Source organism: Galeopterus variegatus, unplaced genomic scaffold, assembly GCF_000696425.1.
Source record: "Galeopterus variegatus unplaced genomic scaffold, G_variegatus-3.0.2 Scaffold5082, whole genome shotgun sequence".
Classification (NCBI taxonomy): Eukaryota; Metazoa; Chordata; class Mammalia; order Dermoptera; family Cynocephalidae; genus Galeopterus; species Galeopterus variegatus.
In genome coordinates this window covers 61,300-85,120 of record NW_007731193.1, presented here as the reverse complement: position 1 = coordinate 85,120, position 23,821 = coordinate 61,300, and the positions used below count along the sequence as shown (strand labels likewise).

The window sequence follows — 23,821 nt, the reverse complement described above, 5'->3', positions numbered from 1 at the left end:
ACTATATAAGAGAAATCCAGGGCCGGCCCGGTGGCGCACTGCTACAGTGCATTGCTTGTGAGCGCGGTGGTGCTCCCGCCGAGGGTTTGGATCCCACATACAGACCGGTTCCCGCTCACTGGCTGAGCGAGGTGCGGGCGCAGCACCGAGGGTTGCGATACCGTTGCCGGTCCCGGTCCGGTACGGGCGCGACACTGAGGGTTGCGATCCGTTGCCGGACACGAAAAACGACAAAAAGGAAAAAAAGAAAAAAAGAGATAGACAATACTACAAGATGTAACTTGAAACAACAAAACATTAAAGAATGGGGGAGAATGACGCTCAAAGTGTAGAGTTGGCTTCGGTGTTTTAATTTTTTCTTAGATATCAGAGTTTATTTGTTATTAGTTTAAAATAATCACTTATAACTATAACATGTTTTTTCCTGTAAGCTTCATAGTAACCATAACTCAAAAACTTGTGAGACATACTAAAAATAAATAATGGTTTACTTATTTTATAAATAAAATATACTACTAGAGAAAACCATTCAACCATAAAGGAAGACAGTAAGACCAGAAAAAAGTATCTACAAAATAACCAGAACAAAAGTAACAAAATGGCAGTAATGAGTCCATATATATATCAATAATAACTCTAAATGTAAATGGATTAAATCCCCCAACTAAAAGGCACACAGTGGCTGAATGGATTATAAAACAAGAATCAAGAATATGCTGCCTACAAGAAACTCACTTCATCTATAAGGACACTCATTGACTGAAAGCAAAGAGATAGAAAAGGATATTTCATGCAAATGGAAACCAAAAAAGAGCAGGATTTATATCAGATAAAATAGACTTCAAGCCAAGGAAAGCAAAAAAAGATAAGGAAGGTCATTATATAACAGATAAAGGGACCAATTCAGCAAGAGGATATAACAATTCTAAATATATATACACCCAACTCTGGAGCACTCAGATATATAAAGCAATTACTATTTAGACCTAATGGGAGAGATAGACTCCAACACAATAGTAGTTGAGGACTTTAATACTCCACTCATGTCAAAGAGATACCTGCACTCCCATGTTTATTGCAGCTCTGTTTACAATAGCCAAGATATGGAACCAACCTAAATGTCCATCAGGAGATGACTGGATAAGGAAACTGTGGTATATATACACTATGGAATACTACTCTGCCATAAAAAAGAATGAAATACTCCCATTTGAACAACAGGATGAACCTGGAGAAACTTATGTTGAGTGAAATAACCAAAGCACAGAGGGATAAATACTGCATTTGCTCACTCATATGTGAGAGCTAAGAGTGAAAGGAAGGATGGAAAGAAAGACCACAGTAGTGTGGTGGTCTTACAGAGGGAGGGAATATTCCTAGTGCTACAAAGGCAGTGGGGGGGGGAAGGGGGAGAGAGATTGGGGGTTAATTGGGTGGGATCACAGGATACAAATGTAATTTCTGGTAATGGATATGCCCCAAATATGAACCTGGCCCTTACATCATGGGCACAAGGGGTGACAATTAGCTTTGTATCTCATGAATATTTTTAATAAAATTTAAAAAATATGTATTAAGCTAAAAAATAAAAACTATTATGACCAAACCCCCCCAAAAAAACCACAAAACCCCAAATAATTAGCAAACCAAATCTAACAATACATTAAAGAGATCATTTGCCACGATCAAGTGGAATTCATCTCAGAAATGCAAGAATGATTAAATATATGCAAATCAATAAACATGATACATCATGTCAACAGAATGAAGGAAAAAAAACTTATGATTATTTCTATAGATGCAGAAAAAGCATTTGATAAAATCCAACATCCCTTCATGATAAAAACAATCAACAAATTAGGTATAGAAGGAATGTACCTCAACACAATTAAAGCCATATATGACAAACCCACAGCTAATATCATACTGAATAGACAAAAATTGGAGGCTTTTCCTCTAAATCCCTGGAACAAGGCAAGGATTCCACTTTCTCCACTCTTATTCAACATAGTATTACAAGTTGTAGCCAGTGCAATAAGGCAAGAGAAGGCAATAAAAGGCATCCAAATCAGAAAAGAGGAAGTCAAATTATTCCTATTTGCAGATAACATGATCATATACACAGAAAACCCTAAAGACTCCACCAAAAGAATACTAGAACTTAAATGAGTTCAGTATAGTGGCAGGATACAAAATCAACACACAAAAATCAACAGTGTTCCTATATGCCAATAACAAAATGGGTGAAGAAGAAATCAAGAAAGTAATCTCATTCACAATAGCTGCCAAAAAAATGAAATACATAGGAGTAAATATAACCAGGGATACCAAAGACCTCCATAATGAAAACTATAAAATTGGTGAAAAAAACTGAAGAGGACCCAAATAGTTAGAAAGATATCCTATGTTCATAGGCTGGAAAAATTGACATCATCAAAATGCCCATACTACCCAAAGCAATCTAGAGATACAACACAATCCCTATGAAAATAACAATGACTTTCTTCTCAGAAATAGAAAAAAAGATCCTAAAATTTGTATAGAACCATAAAAGATTTTGTATAGCTAAAGCAATCTTGAACAAAAAAAAGTTGGAAGCATCACACTACCTGACTTCAAAATATACTATAAAACTATAGTAACCCAAACAGCATGATACTGGCATAAAAAGAGACAAATACACCAATGGAACAAAATAGAGAGCCCAGAAATAAACACACACAGCCAACTGATTTTTGACAGTGGTACCAAAAATACACACTGGGGAAAGTACAGCCTCTTCAGTAAATGGTGCTTTAAAAAGTGGATATCCACATGCAAAAAACTGAAACTAGGTCCATATCTCTTGCCATACACAAAAATCAATTCAAAATGGATGAAAGACCTAAATTGAAGACCCCAAAGTATGAAACTACTAGAAGAAAATATAGTGGAAATGCTACAAGAAATGGGAGTGGGTAGTTCTTCTTTGGACAAGACTACAAAGGCACAGGCAACTAAAGAAAAATAGACAAACGGAACTACATCAAACAAAAAATTTCTGTAGAGCAAGGGACACAATCAACAAAGTGAAGAGACAACCTACAGAATGGGAGAAAGTGTTTGCAAACTACATTAGACAAGGGGCTAACATCCAGAATATATAAGGAACTCAAACAACTTGACAGAAAAAAAAAATCAAATAATCCAGTTTAAAAATGGGCAAAGGACCTGAACAGACATTTCTCAAAAGACATACAAATGGCCAACTGGCACATGAAAAAATCTTTAACATCACTGAGTATCTGGGAAATGCAAGTTAAAACCACAATGACATATCATCGCACTCCAGTTAGAATGGCTATTATAAAAAGACACAACCCCCCCCCCCAAAAAAAAAAAAAAACAAATCCTGATGCAGAGAAAAGGGAACTCTCTTACATTGTTGTTCGGAATGTAAATTGGTACAGCCATTGTGGAAAACAGTATGGAGGTTTCTCAGAGAACTAAAAGTGGATCTATCTTATGACCCAGCTATCTCACTACTAAGTATATACTCAAAGGAATTGGAATCAGTATATCGAAAAGACACCTGCACTCCTATGTTTATTGCAACACTATTTACAATAGCCAAGAGATGGAACTGACCTAAATGCTGATCTACAGATGAATGGATTAAAAAAACTGTGGTATATATATATATAAATATATAAATATAAATATATATATATATATAATGGAATACTATTAGGAATAAAGAAAAAGGAAATCTTATCATTAGTAGCAAAATGGATGGAACTGGAACTGATCATGTTAAGTGAAATAAGCCAGCCAGGCACAGAAAGATGAATATTGCATGATCCCTCCCATATGTAGGCAGAAAGAAAGAAAAGAAAGAAAAGAAAAAAAAAAAAAAAAAAGAAAGAAAAGAAAGGAAAGGAAAAGAAAAAAAAAAGAAAGAAAAAGAGAAAGAAAGAAGCAGTTCTCATAGAAGTAGAGAGTAGAATAATGGTTACCAGAGGCTGGGAGGGGAGGGAGGGCAGGGGGGACAAAAAATGGTGGAGTGACGGGGACAAAAAGTGGTGGAGTGACAGGAACAAAATTATGCTCTCTAGACTAAGTGAATCATTGTGCAGTCTAAACATGTATTGAAACAGCACACTGTATTGCTATAAATATGAACAAGTAAATGTTACAATTTTAAAAATGGAAAAAAATGTATGAATTAATACATTATTTCAGTTCACCTTAAATTTCCACATCTTAACGTGAATTTTTATGAAGAGATAATGAACAACTGTGTTTTTTCTTTTATACTTATAAAAGAAACATATTTGTAGAGAAAGTAAGAGAGGAAAAGAAGGATGGTAAGGAGAGAGTGGCTATCAATCACTTTAAATGACTAATATCAAATAGAAAAAAATAAGACAACTTCATCATTCAAAAGACATGATTAATCCAGTTGTTTGTTTTTCTTTTTCTCCCTAGTGCCCAATTTTTCATTTCTCTGGACGCCGGTAGTACAAAAGGAACACTGGTGCAAGATTTGGTATAGGAAAAAACTGCAACTAAGAGTATTATCGGAAAAAAAAAAAAAAAAAAAAAAAAAAAATAGAGGCAGTCCTCAACTAAGAAATAGGCTGCCTTCCGTCATTTCATTTGAAGTCAGAATATGTAGAAAATATTTTCCTACAGAAATACTGTAGTAAGTGGTGGTTAGGTTCTCAAATCATGCTGCAAAAGTTAAATTTAACCTCAATCTTTCTTAAAATCCTTCTACTGTGGAAAATTTGAAAACATACACCAAAGTTCATTACAATAGTATAATGAATCACCATGTACTTATCACCCAGCTTCAACCATTTCAACTCATGGCCAGTCTAGTTTCACCTATACCACTGCCCACTGCTTCCTGTCTTGTACTATTTTGAAACATGTTCCAGAATTTCATTTACAAATATTTCAGTATGTATCACTGAAAGGACTTATTATTTTTAACATAACCACAAAACCATTAATACACATAAAATTAATAATTCCTTAAATCATGAAATATGCAGTGTTCAAATTTTGACTTGTCTAATTTTTATTAAAATGTTTGAATCAGGATTTGTAGTACACGCACATGTTACAAATGTTTGCAATATTTTCTAAAACCTCTTTTAATCTAAGTACTATTTATCTGATTGTTATGTTATAGACCAAATATAATGGTTGAACTTTTCCATCTTGACATGAGAGTCAATCAATGGAGGTAGTTTAGAGAACATTAGTTGGATCACATTTTAATATGACTAGAAAAATCTCAAAAAGCAAATTTCTAAGATTAACAAACACAGTATCAATATAGTGAAAGTCTTCTATCTTTATTCGTAACTGCTCTTAAGAGACTAAAATTTCATTACCATCATCCATTTTTTTTTTGTCTAAGAGCACAGTCTGAATACATTTCACTCTCTTGTACAAAAATTTAGAAATGAGTCAAGTGAGGATTTTGTATTTTATTATAAAAATTTCAAACCTACAGGAAAGCTGAAATAACTGAACAGTAAATATTCATATACTTGCCATCTAGGTTCCACGTATTCCTCTATGCATCTTTTTTTTTTTTTTTTGCATTTTTGATCCATTTCAAAGTTGCAGACATCAGTATAGCTCACCTCTAAACACTTCTACATTCAGTATTTGTTCAGTTCTTTAAGGTAAAACTTACATATGATGAAATGAACAAATGTTAAGCATGCTATCATGTTAGAGTTTTAAAAAACTAATTCTATCACTACCTAGATCTTTATATCTAAGTATCTAAAGTTTTACTTTTGCTATAAGAACATGGTTTTCAAACTTTGGCACATATCAGAATCACCTGCAGCGCTTATTAAAACAGATTACTGGGCCCAAAATTTAGGATTTCTGATTCAGCAGGTGTGGGTAAGGCCCAGTAATTCACATTTCTAAAAAGTTTCCAGGTTGGGCTGATGCCACTAGTCCAAGGACCATACAGATCTTAGACTAAACTAATTTTTATATAAGTAATAACTGATAATAAAGATGTTAAATTGATAACAATGTAAGGTATACCTCATTCTTGAAGGTCTCGTCCCAGATGTGAATATATTCCTGTCCTTCACTAAAAGCAGATTAAAAATAGTTCCTCTACGGAGAAGAAAGTACTTGTAAGGTAATCACGTCTAATGAAGCTTTGAAATTACCTTTGGATATTTCAGCCAAATCAACATACTAGGAGAGTATGCTCTACTGTAGTCTCAGATTGAAATTGCTATGTCCTATAGATTAAAAAAATAGGAACTTTCAAATGTTCATGAGAAATGGCAGAATAACGAGTTGAATGTATTAAACAAACATGCATCAAGCACTCACGAAGTGCCAAATACTCTTGATTTTTAAATAGCTTTATTGAGGTACAACTGACATATATCAAACTGCACGTTTAAATACAATTTGATAGGGCCGCCTGGTGGCGCACTGCTACAGTGCGCCGCTTGGGAGCATGGCGGCGCTCCCGCCGAGGGTTCGGATCCCACATACAGACCGGTTCCCGCTCACTGGCTGAGCGAGGGGCAGGCGCAGCACAGAGGGTTGCGATCCTGTTGCCGGTCCCGGTCCGGTACGGGCGCGACACTGAGGGTTGCGGTCCGTTGCCGGACACGAAAAAAGACAAAAAGAAAAAATAAATAAATAAATAAAATAAAAAATAAAAAATAAATACAATTTGATAAATTTTGACACGTGAATACACCTGTAAAACCATTACCACAATCAAGATAATGAAACCCATCACTCTCCAAATTTTCCTTCTGTACATTTGTAATCCTAGCCTTTGCATTTCTGCAATGACTAATTATTTTGAGCATGTTTTCATGTGCTTATTTGCCATCCATATAGCTTTCTAATTAAACATTTGTTCAATTCTTTTGCCCATTTTACTATTGGGTTGTTTTCTTATTACTGAATTTTGATAGTGCTTTTATATTCTGGATACCAGTCCTTTATCAAATAAATGATTTGCAAAAGATTTTTCTCCCAGTCTGTGGCTTGTTTTTGCATTTCTTACCAATGTCTTTTGAAGAGTTGTCTTAAATTATGAAGTTCACTTTACCAGTTTGTTACTTCATAAATAGTACTTTAGGTGTTGTATCTAAGAAATCTCTGCCTAGCCCAAGGTCACCAAGATTTTCTTTTGTTTTCTTCAAGAAATTTTGTAGTTTTAGGCTTTACATTCTGTTTACTTGTTCTATTAATTCTTGAGAAAATGGTATTGAAATCTCTGCTAAAATTCCATATTTGTGTATTTCTCTTTGCAGTTCTGTGTACTTTGAAGCTTTTTTACTAAGTGCATAAAAATTTAGAATTGAGCATGTTCTTAATGAATTAATCCCTTTATTATTATGGAATAACCCTCTTTCTCCTTGGTAAAGATGAAGATAACCCTCTTTATCTTTGCTCTGTAATCTAACTTTTTTTTTTTCCTTTTTGTCTTTTTTCGTGTCCGGCAACGGATCGCAACCCTCAGTGTCGCGCCCGTACTGGACCGGGACCGGCAACGGGATCGCAACCCTTGGTGTCGCACCCGCACCTCGCTCAGCCAGTGAGCAGGAACCGGTCTGTATGTGGGATCCGAACCCTCGGCAGGAGCGCCGCCGCGCTCCCAAGCGGCGCACTGTAGCAGTGCGCCACCGGGCCGGCCCTGTAATCTAACTTTTGACCTAATAGTGATTCCGGCTTTCTTTTGGATGTTAGTATGGTATATCTTTTTCCTTCCTTCCACTTTTAACTTATATGTGTCCTTATATTGAAAGTGGATTTCTTGTAGATGTGATATATTTAGGTCCTGATTTTTTTAAAACTGAGTCCAACAATCTCTGCTTTTTGTGTTTACACTACTTATATGTAGTATCATTGTTAATATGGTCAAGTTTACGTCTACCATCTTGGTACTTGTTTTCTACTTGTCCCATGTGTTCTTTTTTCCTTTTTTCCTCTTTATTTGCTTTGTTTGGGATTATTTCTTATGCCATCTTATCTCTCTTGTTGGCTTATACCTTATATATTTACCCATGTAGTCACTATTTCCGGTACTCTTAATTCCTTGCATAGGTCCAAATTTCTATGTGGTTTAATCTTCCTTCTGCTTGAAGGACTCTATTTAACATGTCTTTTACTGCAGGGTTGAGGTGATAAATTTTCAGGTTTGTATATTTGAAATTTTTATTTTGCCTTTGTTTTTGAAAGATATTTTCACTGGGTAAAGAATCCTAGGTTGACAGGTTGTCCTTTTACTGTTTTAAATATATTGTTCCATTGTCTATTAGCTTACATGGTTTCTGATGAGAATCTGTCATTCTTTGTTCTGTTTTTCTTTGACTGCTTTTAAGCCTTTTCTCTTTATCATGTTTTAAATGATTTGATTATGATGTTCCTTAGTCCAGTTTTATTCAACTTTCTTATGCTTTTTGGGCTTTTTACTGTATAGTTTTTATTCAATATGGAAAATTTTTGATCATTATTTCTTCAAATACTTTTCCAGTTCATCTTTTTAAAAAATTCTCTTTTCTGTGTCTCATTTTGGAAACCTCCTATTGCTGTTATGTTCATATCCACTAATGTTTTCTTTGGCAATGTTGAACAGGCCATTACTTTAATTTCAATCCAGAAGATATCTTTAACATGTTCAGTCTTTCCTTTAGCTTTTCCAACAGTTGTAACTGTTTTAATGATTATTAATTCATCACTTGTGTCATTTTTGGGTCAGTTCCAAGTGATTGATTTTTCTTCTCATTATGGTTTGTATTTTCTTGCTTCTTTGTAGACTTAGTAATTTTGATTGAATGTCAGATATCGTGAATTTTACCTTTTGGCTGCTAAATATTTTTGTATTCCTATAAATAACCTTGAGCTTTGTTCTGAGATGTGGCTAAGTGACTAGAAAATAGTTTGATCCTTTGGGTCTTGCTTTTAATATGTTAGGCAAGACCAGAGTTGCATTTAGTCCAGGGTTAATTTTTCCCCACTACTGAGGTAAGAGACCCTCCAGGTTACTCTACCAAATGCCCTGTGACTTATGAGGTTCTCTATACTGGCTCGTAGGAACAGGCACTTTTTCTGACCCTGCATGAGTTTGGACATTGTTTTATACAATCCTTTTAGGTGGCTCTTTCCCAAGCCCTGGATAATTTCCTTACATGCATGTATTTATTAGTACTATGCTGAATACTTAAGGGGAACCCTCTTCAGATCTTTGAGGTCCTTTCTGTGCAGTTCTTTAACTCTTCCCTGCCAATTGCAGTCACCTTGGATTCCCTACACTGCCAGCTCCCTCTCCTCAAATCAGGGGTGTTCTGGGACTTACCTAGGTTCCTCCCTCCCTGTGTTGTGCACAGGAAACTCTCCAGGTAGTAAGCTAAGCCAATCACAGGGCTTGCCTTGTTTTCCCTCTTTTGTTGCCTGATGCATAATGTCTTGAGCACCACTGTTTCATGCAGAAAAGTAAACCAAGTCCCTTTTACTCCATCTTGACAGGTACCTGCATTTGCTCCTCTTAATTTTTAATGTTCCCAATGAGTAGCAGAAAGGTGAATGAATTTAAATGGCTATGCTTTAAAAGTAAGAGATTTTTAAAAGTATGGTCCAGAATTCACCTCTCGAAGCCAGTGTACTTTTGATATGCCATGAACTAAAAGAAAAATCAAAGTTTTTTTATTGTGGGCAAATGACACACAATTCCTTAGCTTTTGTTTCTGTGTAAGACCTGCAGAGTGAGTTCTTATTTGAATGTGTCATCTGCAAACTACAACTAATATATTCCTGGAGTTTATTCAGGCCTCTAATTCAGATTTTACTAAGTCTGGCTGCCAGGCAACATAGACAGGATTCCCACAATTTGTGGGAAGAATACTTTGTAATTTGTGGATCTGTCATCACTCTCTTCAAATGGTCCTGGTCTTTGTGGTATCTTCAATTGGCCATGGTTTTCGAGTCTAATAGCTTTTGGTTATAAATTACTACAAGCTTTTAAATTATGAATTACTACATTTTAGCTTTATCATTCTCATATTCGATTCAGTTTTTGGAGAAGGTTGCTTACAACCCTTAGTGTACAATGATGCATACTGTAGTAACAATATTTTTTGCTTATTACTTTTACCTTTGTTGCTAAAGTACATGTGTTCATAAACATTCCAACTTGGCTTGTATGGTGACATTTCATGAATGATGTGCTGTTTATGAATTTATGCTATTTAAATAACTTACACTGTATATTCATGGTAAGTGCAATAACATTTTTATATATAGGGCAGTGATTATAGCCATAGTTTTATAATGTAATAATAGGTCAAACCATATGAAATTGCCTTTTAAGGTCAAAACTTTAAAATATCAAGAATTTCATAAGGTTTAACCTATTAAAAGTAAATACGTATATACAAAGGGTCTTCAAAAAGTTCATGGAAAGATTCGTATTATCTTTTAATTCCATTTTCCATGAACTTTTTGAAGTACCCTTTGTGTGTGTGTGTGTGTATTCCTATTCATACCCTTAGAAAACAATAAATTTATATAGATTGTTAGCAACAACCTTACTAAAACTTATTTATCTTATTCTCCAATTCCTTGTCTACTGGAAAGGTGGAAGGGGTACTGTGGGTAGGGTGGGTGGGCCTCACTCTTTTATCTCCCCTAAGTGAACGTAGGTTTAAAGGGAGAGGCAGTTAGAGCCACTGTCATTACTCTTTAGTGTAGTCAGATACACTAAATATAACTTATAACTTAATTTAATTACGCATTTCGGAGATACAAACTCCATTCCACCACTAAGAAATCACACCTTAATACTGGTTGAAACAGACTTCAAAAGAAATCTAGATGAAAAAGACATCACAAAGATACTTCCAGTCAGGAAACTATGGAAACAATGGCTTCAAAGAAATCAACCCCAATACATTAAAGAACTGAATTTGTTCACATAAGACTAATTTTTTTTTTTAAGTAACATCTTCTTAAATCCCATATATAGATCTAAGTGTCTGCTGTCTTCAGAGAAGTGGGGTTACCTTTAGAGCCAAAGGTAATTACACCCGGGACAATTCTATGGTCATCTACAAATATTTTATTGCACTACCTAGAAGTACTAGCTTTTGTATCACAGATTGTTCATTTTGCTCTTTTAGAATATCAAATGCTTGTTTACATCTATCAGAGTGACCTCAGACTGAAGATCAAACCAGGAGTTTCTGAGTATTTTCTGATCGTAGTAACACTTTAAAAGAATCTAAGTTCACAACAGGAGGATGTAAGTTTCTGTGTAAAATCTACTATATTACTGTAACTTTACCATATTTAGCATGTTTCTTTCATTCTTTCCAAACAGAATTTTATCATAAGATCAAGAAACATTTCATTTTTCACGAGAAGATAGATCTGTCTGTAAACCCCAATATTTTACTGTAGTCTTTTTTTTTTAATGACCGGTAAGGGGATCGCAACCCTTGGCTTGGTGTCGCCTGCACCGCGCTCAGCCAGTGAGCTCACCGGCCATCCCTATATAGGACCCGAACCCGCAGCGGGAGCGCTCCTGTGCTCCCAGCACGGCACGCTCCCGAGTGAGCCACGAGGCGGCCCTACTGTAGTTTTTTTTGAGGTGACCAGATTCTTTGTTTATAAATCTACAACTATGTCTAGGCTAAAAATTATTGCCTCTAAACACACTCATCTTCCCTGATCTTACTTTTTAAAAATCATCCTTTTCTTTACTCTGTCTTCCTCTCAAGCTGCTAACTTCTCTCCTCTCTATCACCAACTTCCTTAAAATATTAGGTTCTAATATTAAAGGAATGGAGGGATCAAAATATCTAGGTATATGGGATCTGAAAACAATTGTATTCAAAATTATAATTTTATATTTAAAAAGAAAAATGCTTTTTATAATAGAAACTCAGAAAACTGTCTCCACTGGCAGCTACAATTATAAAGGTTAAGAATCACTAGTACAATTCTCATTGCTTTTAACACAGCTTCAGAACCAATACTATACTGAAATTGATACTTCTAAAAGCACCAGTGACTATAGACACCAATTGAGAAGGTTTTCCAAGTAAAAGAATGTGCTATTAAAAATTACACAGGAAAAACAGACATAAATCAAGCCTGTCCTTCCAGAAGGTATGGTCCTAACAAAGACCAATCATAATCACCAAAGCCAAACGCACTTATGTTTTGTTATTTGTTGTATCACAAAGGCTGTACCTATACTAATACTTCAAAACATACATTATTTTTAACTCCTTCGTGCCTCCCAATGCAAATTTCCATTTCTATAGTTAAAAAATGTGGGTATGTCCCTCTCAGACTTTTTCTCTGTACTTACCTGTGTATGAGGTTTTCTGGGAGTGGATGTTACATAAATGAAGTCACATGTATTGAACACTGTCTTGCTTTTCATGTAAAATATCTTGAGATTTTCCTAAAGAAGAGCATCTATATCTACTTCATGCTTTTTCAAGGGTGCCTAATATTCTATTGTAAATGTACCTCAATTTGACTATTCTAATGATGAACAATCAGATTTTTTTTTTTAAAGATGACCGGTAAGGGGATCTTAATCCTTGACTTGGTGTTATCAGCACCACATTCTCCCAAGTGAACCACAGGTTGGCACCTGAACAATCAGATTACTCCCAGTTTTCCTTTATACATTTCCTCCTCTGCAGGAAATAACCATGTAATATTCTCTATGAACCTATGACAGTATTTCTGTATTACAGATATACAGAAATGAAACTCCTGGTTCAGAAGTATGCAGGTTTAAAATTAACAGACACTGCCAAAATTTTTTCCTAAAACAATGAAGCTATTTATATTCTGTTCAATAGTTTATGAGTGCCTACTTTCCAGTTTGACCCTATTATTAAGGTTTTCCAATTTTTGCCAAATTTACTAGCAAAGATTTTTAAAAAGTCCTCTAGTTGATGTTCTAATTTAAATTTCTCAGATTACAGGCATGGTTGAGTATCTCTTCAAAACTTTACAGGCTATCTGTATTGCTACTTATATGAATTTCCTGCTTATATTATTTCCCATTTTCTACCTGGTTGCCTTTTTCACTTTTTTGCAGGCACATCTTATATACTTTGAATATTAATTTTGTTTATTACATGTCAAATATTTTATCCTAGTTAATGCTTGCCTTTTAAAATGGCATCTAAGTTTGATGTATCACTTGAAAAGGCCCTTTCCACCACTAAATTTAAAAAAAAATTCGCTTCTAAAACTTTTTTCATTTTGTTTTTTACTGATAGATATTTAGTCCATCTGAAACTTAGTTTTGAGAATGCCATGAAGTGGGTACCTAATTATTTTTACCCCAACTGTCCCACAATATGTAGACTAGCTCTTCCATCACTCACTACTTTATCATATAACTCTTCTTTATCCATGGATCTTATCCTGAAGTCTTTATTCTGTTCCTTTAATCAACATGCCTATTCCTATTCAAAATTCTTAATAACTGTAATTTTACAATGTTTTCATCTTCCATGGTTATGTCCCCTTTCTTATACTTCTTTTTGAAATTTACTTGTCCCTTCTTGTGCATTTCCCCTTCTCAAAACTTGAACCGTCATTCTGTTAAAATTCCATTTTTAAAAACCTACTGGATTTATGATTAGGAATACACTGACTTTATAGACTAATTTGGTAAGCATTTTTTATAGTATTAAGTTGTCACATTCAGAAATATAGTACTCCTCCATCCATTCAAATCTTCTTGTAGTTTTCTTCATATAACTATCACACATTTTTAAAACTTCTTAAGTGTTTTATAATTTAAGCTACTTTTTCTTATTGTATTTCATATTTGGTTACTGCTGGTATATAAGTTAATGAATTTTCTAAGTTTATCTTATAGCCAGTTGGACTGAAATCTTTTTTTTTTTTTTAACTCAAATCACTTTCAGTTGACTATCTTGCATTTTCTAAGTAATCATATCAACTTTAAATAATGTGATATATTTCTCCCCCATTATGTAAATTTAATTATTTTCCTTACTCCTTAATGTACTAGCTAAGACTTTTGGAACAATGTTATGTTCCTATCTTTTAATGGAAGTGCTTCTAATATTTCACTATGATATTTGATACAGGTTTCTGGTAGAGACCCTTTATAAGGTTATTTCTCTTGATTAAGAGTTATTAGGAATGACAACTGAATTTCAGAAAATGACTGCTTTTAGCAGAGTTTATAGTTTATAGTTTCCCCCTTTAATCTATTAATTTAGTGAATTACATTAACACGTTTCCTAATACTGAATCGTTACTTATATTCTTAGGATTTGACACATCAGAACTGATATGATTTAACAATTACAAGCCCAGGTTCTGGAGTCAGAATGCCTGGGTTCAACTATCAGATCTTTCACTAACTTGTTGTATGATCTTAGGCATGCGATTTAATTTGTGCTTTAGTTTCCACATTTTTTTTTTGTTGGCCACAAGTCTTAATATATTTAAAAAGACTAAGATCATAGGAAATATGTTCTCTGACAACAATAACAGAAGGAAATTTAGAAAAGTCACAAATGTGTGGAAATTAAACAACACTCTCCTAAATAAACAATGGGTAAAAAGAAAAATCACAGGGAAATTAGAGAGTACTTTGAGATAAAAATCAAAGCACAACATATCAAAATTGATAGGATGCAGGGCTCATGTAGTGCTTAGAAGCAAATTCACTCGTAAAGACCTAATATTAAAAATAAGAAAAATCTCACATCAGTAATGTAAACTTCTACCTTAAGAAAATAGAAAAAGAAAACTAAACCAAAAGCAAATATAAGTAGGAAATAACAAAGATTACAACAAAAATATATGAAATAGGGAATTAAAAAACAATAGAGAAAGTCAACAAAACCAAAAGTCGATTCTTTAAAAACGTCAACAAAATTTGCAAACCTTTATTAAGACTGGCCAAGAAAAAAAGAGAAAAGACCAAAATTACTAAAATCAGAAAGAAAGCACGGGCATCATTACATTGTCACTGTGGTTTTTTGTAATGGTAAGATTTAGTTTCTCTTTCTCATTTGCATTTTTTTTCTACCAATGGGTTTTGTTCTTCCTTGTGTATTTGTGGTATTGATTATCATCTTTTAGATTCCAGATGCAGGATTTCCTTGAGGATTTCTTGTAAGGCTGGTAAGTAATGTGGAGGTAAACTCACACAGTTTTTGTTTGTCTGGAAAATACACTATTTTTCCCTTATTTCTGAAGAATAGCCTTGCTGAGTATGGTATTCTTGGCTGGCGATATTTAGTATTTTGAATACATCATCCCATTTTCTTCTGACGTGGAAAGTTTCTGTTGAGAAGTCTGTTGTTAAGTCTGATAGGAGCTCCCTTAAAGTTCACTTGATGCTTTTCTCTTCTTTCTTTTAAAATTCTCTCTATCTTTGAGCTTTGCCAGTTTGACTATAATGTGTCTTGCAGAGGATCTTTTTGAGTTGAATCTGTTTGGGGATCTTTGAGGCTCCTGGATCTGAAGGTCCATGTCTCTCCCTATGGCTAGGAAGTTTTCCGTTACTATTTCATTGAACAGGTTTTCCATGCCTTTTCCTTTCTCCTCCCCTTCTAGAACACCCATGCTAACTCTATTGGATTTTCTTCATTTTTAGAAATTATTTTTTTCCTTTTTTTTGTCTGCCTGGGTTATTTTGAAAAGACTATCTTCAAGATCAGAAATTCTTTCTTCTGCTTGCTCTAGCGTGCTGCTTAAGCTATCAGGTTTTTTTTTTTGTTTGTTTGTTTTTTATCTCACTGAGTGAATCTTTCAGTTCCATGAGTTCTGCTACATTCATTTTAAGGTATTAATCTGTTTGTAAATTTCCTCCTACATATCCTGGATTTTTTCTTCTTGTTTCATTATGTTGTCTGAGTCTTCTCCTATCTCAGTGAGTTTCCTTGAGATTGTTGCTTGGAATTCCTTTTCAGTCATTTCAAGGGTTTCCTGCTCTATATGGTCAGGTATTTGAGAATTACTGTATTCTTTTGCTGGTGTCATATTTTCCAAGGTTTTCATATTTCTAGTATCTCTATGTTGATATCTGGTCATCCAGTAGAATAGTTGCTTCTTCCATTACTCTGAAGTGGACTTTGAGGAGAGAGATGTCCTCTTCTTTTTCTGGTCTCCACTGGTGACTCTCCTTGTGTCAGTGCAGCTGAGTGTGTAGTGGGCCACCTGTATGGTGGCTGTGGCTACTGCTGTGGTGTTGAGCTGCTTTTGTTGCAACTATGGCTGTGGTAGATGCTGTGATGGGCCACTTGTGTGGATGTGGTGTTTTCAACGTGCTCCTTGCCTGCTTCCAGGCAGGGGATGCTGCCCCCGGCTTCTGCCTAGGACCCTGGGTGTGCTCTGCTTCTTGCCTCCTTCTGGACAGAGGGGGCTGTCAGTTTCCACATTTTTAAACTGGTTATAATGGTATGTATCTGTGAGGATTGTTTTAAAGATTAAGTAAACCAATTCACATAAAGTTGTTTGGAACAGCACCCAGAACACAGAAAATGTTTAATACATATTAATTACATTATTTACTGAATGTCTCTTATTTGCCAGGCATAGGGTAGTAAACAGCATTGCAGGAGCCAGCAAACTGAGGCTTGCTGCCTGTTTTTGTAAATAAAGTTCAATTGGAACACACTCACACCCAGTTTATAATTTATCTATGGCTGTTTTTGTGCCCTTACAGTACAGTTTAAGTAGTTGTGACAGAGCCCATATGGCCCACAATGCTTAAAATATTTACTATCTGCTCCTTTATCAAAAAAATTGCCAACCTCATCAGTAATGTTCCAATTCAAAGAGTTCATAGTCCAGTAGTTGAAGCAGATAAGTAAAAAAATAATATACACTACAGTATGATATACACAATCATGATATTCTGCAGGTATTATGGAAACATATAGCAGTTCAACACTAAAAGCCAGGAAAGATTCACACAAGTGAAAAAGGTATTTTATTTACTTTTAATTATTTAAAAATATGTATTTATTTACATGTCTTTATCTGTCATCCTAGTCTGTGAATTCCTAGATAGAAGGAAGTATGACATTTGTTTTTGTGACATTCAAATTCTAAGTATCTAGGACATTTTAAGTTTTCAACAAATGATAGACAAATAAATAAACAAATTATAAATTGTTTCTGCTTTTCTTTTCATTTAAGCAAATCTTAGGAAAAACTGATTTTGAAGTAACTGAAATGACTACTCTTTCCAGCTAGATCTCAACAAAAGTAGCTGTATAAGACATCTATTTCTGTAAATCAAACTATATAATTACTTTTTAAAGAAAAGTCTTAACTGTGCTTTAAAATATACTTAAACATCTGTTTAGAATCCTCAGAGAAGTAGGAAGATTTTTTTTCCCCTCACAAATTATGTGGCTGTAGGATTACAGAAGACTATATGCATAAATCAATTAAAGTAACCAAACCCCTCACTGGGGAAGAAATCATGTAATTTTTTAAAAGTATTCTGTTCAAATATATATTAAAATGCGGATTCTGAAGGGGAAAAAACCCAGAAAACAAAACAGTTCCCTTCAACATTTCTGACAGGCTGATTAACATTTCTGATAGGCTGAATAACATTTCTGATAGGCTGATAAACAAATTTAGATAAGCTTTATACCAACGTTTATTTCAAAGTATACATCATACTTTTAGCGACTAGCACATAAGAGATCTCAAGAAGCGAGGGAAGAGGAAAGATATGAAAGTCCATCAGAACTGTAGTTTCATCTGTAAAATGAGAGTTCTACCAATAATCTGGCAGGTTTTGTAGGATTTTAAAAATAACCAAGTATAAGGCCTAAAGTCCAATGAGAGTTCAACAAGTGGATCTTATTACTATAGATACAGAAATTGTCTTCCACTTGAAAACAGAAATACCATAAGGAATTCACTTTTTTGCAGATTTTTAACACACTTTGGAAATAATAGTTGAAGTTGTTTGAGATAGAAGATCAGTATTCCTTTGCAAAAAGGGACAGAGGCACTGGACATGGACTATACTGAAAGATTAATAAGAATGGGAAGTTTTTATATACATTCTCTGTCAAGAAAGCAGTTAAATCTTTTGAGTAAACTAAATATTTACTGGAAACATACTAAGTTTACAGAACTTTGGAGGATAAAACTTGAACTCCAGATTTCTGGTCTTATTTAAAAAAAAAAAAGCTGCACTGCTCCCAATATAGTAGTATTAATGTAAGCACTTATATGGTACTTTACTGTTTTAATGTTTTCATGGTTTCCAGCACCTCTTTGGGTCTTCACAATATTTGTGAGGAACACAGACAAATATTATTCTCCATTTTAAGGACTGAAAAACCAGTATTGAAAAAAAACTATCCCCAAATCATATGGCTAACAAATGGTAAAGTTGGAACTCAGATCTAGATTTTTGAGTCACTATCCAAGGTACTTTATCTCCTATATGGGAAATGGAAGCATGTGAAATGGCGAAGATGTTTCAGGCACTGACAAAAAGAAGGGGGGAGAGGCACGTGAATTGTTAATTTCTCCTTAAGGCAAAATATAAAAAGTCAAAGTTTTATTAGGTAGCATTTTATGAAAGCTGAAATTTAGTTCAAAAGGTTTGCATTGCCTTAACACTTAAGACAGTGTATACACTTAAAAAGTATGGAAAATGCTGATAATAGATAAAGATGCAAAAGTTAAATTTTGCGGTTTTATTTATTTAGTTGGTTTTAATGCTTTTAAAAAGAAAAAGGAAACACCACTGATTCTATCCAGGCAGCTCCCCATCTTACACATCTTTACTTTTCCCAGCACCTACTACTAACCTGGATATATGGAATGTATTTACTAATGTCTGCTGAATGAAAGAAAGACTACTCTTATGCTATAATCTTGCTCTCCTGATGCCACAAAATGTAGAGTATCTAGAGTATCGCTGGCCAACTGTCTCATACAACCATAACCTAAGGCTCTGCTATTCACCTGGAGATGGTATGTGAAACGCTGCATGCTGAAGGAAATAAAATTGCCTTAGAAATACACATCTATAAATTTAGAAACTTCCAAGAGATGTTTCATGTAAATGAATTTTTGAAATAACTGATACTTATCCTTTAAATCACCACAACTTATTTTAAAATAATCCTAATGGAAATATTTTTAAGAGATTTCTAAGTCTTTCTTTCCTGCCTTAATCAGCATATAATGTAACCTTTTCTTGATGAGTCAAGCTCATCAACGTAAATATCAATTATTAGACTGTTCCCTAACACAGCTACTCTTTCCACCACAGGATGTTCAACTGTTTGTCCCTTCACTAACTTATCCTAGACTACTTTTAAAAGCAAGGTTCCTTATTGCCTGCTTCCCTGTTGTCACTTTTAGGCCACCAGCAGCCTAGCCAAGGTTTCTAAAATGACAGCTATAGTTTCAAAAAATGTAAAACCAGAACAGGCAGTTGATATACTTAACCTTACACAAATTCTAAATCAAGCCACTGTGTAGCTATTTTCACTGCTGTAAGGCCTGGCTCAAAGGCTTCTCTTCTTTTACTTCCTAGTTCTGAGACCTGTTCTAGGCTCTTGCTAGAAGTTTGGCCACAAAATAACAAAATTACAATCACAGTAGTACTTTTTTCTGCATATTTTCTTCACTTTTAGTATAACATAAGGAAAAAATATAAATAATAGTCATAAAACACAGCAAACAACCATCTAGACAAAATGATAGAAGACGCTTTACAATATGTGCCATATGTACAATTACCTAGCCAATTGTTAGCCAGGAGTCAGCAAACTAGGCCAAATTCAGCCCACAGAAAGCTTGTTTTTGTTTGTCCCTTGAGCTAAGAAAGATTTTTACATTTTTAAAAGATTGCAAAAAACAAACAAAAAATATTCAATAGAGACTGTAAATGGCCTTCAGGCCTAAAATACTTATTTTCAAGCACTCTACAAAAATAGTTTGCACATCCCTGATCTAAGCTGTATAAACAAAAACATATAAACTATCCATTATATATAAAGCTTAACTATTAATATGTCAAAGTAGATACATAGCTCTTTCAGTGAAACAGCCAAAATGATTTGTCCAACCCGGCCTATTCCTCTTCTGACCATGCATTGGGGCTTTGCTAAAATCTCTAACTAACCTCTCTTTCTTCCTCCTAATACTTGTCCTTGGATGCTCTCAGACTGGTCTCCTTGCTACTACTTCCAAATCTGCCTGTTACTCTCTTTTAAAATGTCTTTCCCTTTGCTATCTAAATAAATCCTTCCTAAATTTCAAGTCAACTTCCTCCAAATGTCCTCCAGGATTGTTTCAGCCCTCACTGGCCTTGATATCCTTTAAACTACAGCTGGTACCACACAATTTAATAACACCATCTTATATTTTTTGCTAATGATTTCCTGTGCATTAGTCTAGTATCCCTAACTAGTTTGTAAACTACTTGAAGGAACACATCACACTGCTTTTGTATCCTCACTTTAATTATCATCCTCTGAGCACATGCCATCACCCAAGAGCACTTCTCTATCTTAGAAAGAAAAATTACCTGAGGATTGGCAATGGGTGGTAAGTGATTAGAAATATCAAAAGATGACACCCATAAAAGGACCTGATTGAAGACCATAGCTACTGCAAACTTAGAAAGATAAGCAAAACCACAACAGTGGGAGGATAAAATATAGGATCAAGAGATTAAAAAAACAACAACAACAAAAACACCCCAAAACTCATTGAATAATACTCTGAAATAAAATGAGACCAAAATATTAAGGAAATGATAAAAACTCACAATACATGTAAAAGAACAAAATTTGCCTTTCATCACTACTGGCTACTAATTTCCTTTTAACAAGCAGCTCCTGACATTGATACACATGGGGGCCATATTGCTTGTTTTGCAATGTGATAAACTGAAGCAGAAAAAAGCTCAATGTAATAGACATGTACGGTATTCTAAATCTTTGGATTTACAGTATTGTGAATTTATTTGAAGTCTGCTAGAGATTGCTGAAAAGAAAAAAAAAAACACCAATCACTTATCTTTTAATTATTTGGCTAATAAAATTGGAAATCATGTGCATATTCCTACATCACTCTTAAAGACACCATCTAGACTCATTTTCATGGAAAAAATGCACCAAGAATGTTTAAAATAAAAAACGACAAAACCTTTCAGTTATTTCATCAAACTGTATTTTTAAAATATAAAGTGCACAAGCCTTATATGACGTAAGAACATAAAAAATATACAAATGTTTTAAAATGAGCACAAATATTACCCATGAGTCTAAATTAACAATAGACAAATTACATATTAAATTTTCTTTACCTAAGTAAAGCTACAAAAGACAATGAAAATTTTAATCATGCATTCTCTTTTTTTCCTGGGTTTTATAGAACCTCTCAGCCCTTACCCATGCCTGGCTGGTCAGGAAAGAGGAAGAGATTTTATCTTAATTAGTAATAAAATATGCTTGCTATTATATTGCAGAAATCTGACAAGTAGAAAGTAATCATCAAATACATGGTAAAATAAAATACTTCAGCTCTCAATTACTCACATGAAGAGAGGAAGTGATGACAAACATGACATCAAAAGCAGATAATCCTAGAATCTATTTTTTCAAAGGCATGTCATTAATTTGGAAGGAGTGAATTAACCTTATAATTATGCTTGACCGAGGCCAGTGTTAACCAGGACTTTATTTTTCCTGAACATTCAATGATTCGAAAGATTCAGAGAAAAGGGAAAAAAAAAGAGGGAGTTAATTCAGAAGCATACAGGTGGCTAAAGGTGGTCAGCTTGGTATAAAAAAATTTTCCAGTTAACCTACACATAGAAATTGAGAGATGATCTAGGAAGGGAAAGAAGAAGATATAGTAAAACTTAATGTGCTAAACATTTTAAATATAAAATTCAACACAAAAATTTTAACAGGATTTTTTTCCTCTCAAGTCATCATCCCTTCTTCCCACTAATTGGTGTTATCAGTGTAGTAAGAATTGTTAGTGGGCTAAAACGCTAAGAGCAAAATTACAGGTTATATTTTATAAAAGATGCATTAAAAATCCTTATCACTGATTTTTCTTAGGTCCAACCATCTGTCTCAGTGTGCACTTTATCTCATTACTTCAGAAAAATTAATTCAATCAAGAAAATATCAAAAAGGCAGGGGACTCATTTCTCTTGAACATTTTTAGGTGATTTAAACAAAACTTACAAGATGGCAAGGATTACAGATTTAGCAAGTACACAAAAACTAAATATTCATCCAAACACAAGATCAGAGCCACGAAACTCAATTCGTTTCTTCCTAACATATGGCTCAAACTCCTGAGTGGCATATGTTTAGTACTGGTGCTTGTAAGAGCATGGAGATAAAATATTAGAGTTCAACTGTAATTTCATTCTTATAATACTGAAACACACACACATACTTTGGTTTCAAGAGCTAAAAACAGACCATAGTAAGAAGCAAAATAATCATGCTGCTCGGTTTTTAAAGTCCTTATTGAACACATAATGGGGATTATACTGTAAAAAGAAAATTTTTTTGGTCAGCCTGTTATTCTTAGTTCATAGATGGTGAGACACACAGGTGTCCAAAGAACTTACATAAAACCTAACGAAAGAACATCTCTAATTCACGATCCCTTGCACCCCCAGCAACCATTACACACGCACTCCTAAAACATTCCGAAGCTTTTAATGCTAACAGTTTAATAAAGGAACGATTAACGAGCACATTCATTAAAACGGCCACCCTTGTGCTCGCGATCTGACGACGAAATTATTTGTTCGTTTTCCTTTACCTAACACATGACGTCCTTCCAAAGCCGTGTCAAAAGTTCAAAGATCCAGGTTGTTAAACAGGGCGAGGGCTGCAGCCTCGAGTCCACCTCCCGACTGAACAGGTGTGGTTAACTCACCCAGAGAGAGGAACGGCCAGGTACTGGCTGCAGCCACACAGAATCAAGAACAGAAGGGCGGGTTTTCGAGGTTTTAACCCCAAGATGAGCAGGGGAAACTCTCTTCAGAAAAGCGTTCAAGTTCGGCGGCTGCGGGGCGGCCAAAGAGGAAGGCGCGGCGGGCGCTGGGCGATCCTCTCCCGAGGGCTCCGCTCCCGCCCCCGAGCCCTCCGGAGCGGCGCTGCTCGCCTCTCAGCGGGCCGCCCGCGCCCCCGCGCCGCCTCCCTCCGGTTGGATAGCGCCCCCGCAAGCGCGTCCCGGAGAGACTCGGCCCCGGCAGGTGCCCGACAAGTTGACGGCTACTGTCCCCGGCCTCGCTCCCTCTGTGCCCACTGCGCGCCCACAGGGTGGGTGGGCCGGGCCGCTCGACGGGCCAAGCCCTGCCCGGCGCCCCGGCTCTCAGCCCCAGACTAACGGTTTCCGCGACGCCCGCTCTGGGGCGGGACGGAGCTGGAACGGGGCTGAGACGACTCGGTGTCCCCCGCCTTTCGCGGAAGGAGTGCCCGTGCTCTCACCTCCGAGTCACGCCGTTCTGAGGCAGGGGAAGGCGGCTCCTCTGGCGCCTACTTCTTCGGGCTCCTGATCTTTCTCTGTCTCAGCGGCAGAGCCAGCTCTCGGGGCCGTCGCGGCCGCCGGCGCGCTGTTGGGGTTGTTTCCTGGCAGTGACGGCGCCGCCTCAGCCCCGCTCTTCGCTGCCTCTCCGCGTAGCTCCCGCTTTCTGTTTCACCCGAGGGACCACGAATGCCGCCGCCGCCATGCTTACTACGGAGCCGGGAGGAGGAGCCCAGAGTCGGCGCGCCGAGTGCGGCTGCGCGAG

At 35.7% G+C, this 23,821-nt stretch overlaps 1 long non-coding RNA gene across 1 annotated transcript in view; it reads right to left on the bottom strand.

Annotated features, from left to right (window-relative positions):
- Positions 1-23,768, bottom strand: part of LOC103604314 — a 99,721-nt gene extending 75,953 nt beyond the window's left edge. The window contains exon 1 of the long non-coding RNA XR_551700.1: positions 23,520-23,768. This is a non-coding gene — a long non-coding RNA (uncharacterized LOC103604314). The remainder of the gene's footprint in view (positions 1-23,519) is intronic.
- Positions 23,769-23,821: the final 53 nt, after the last annotated feature.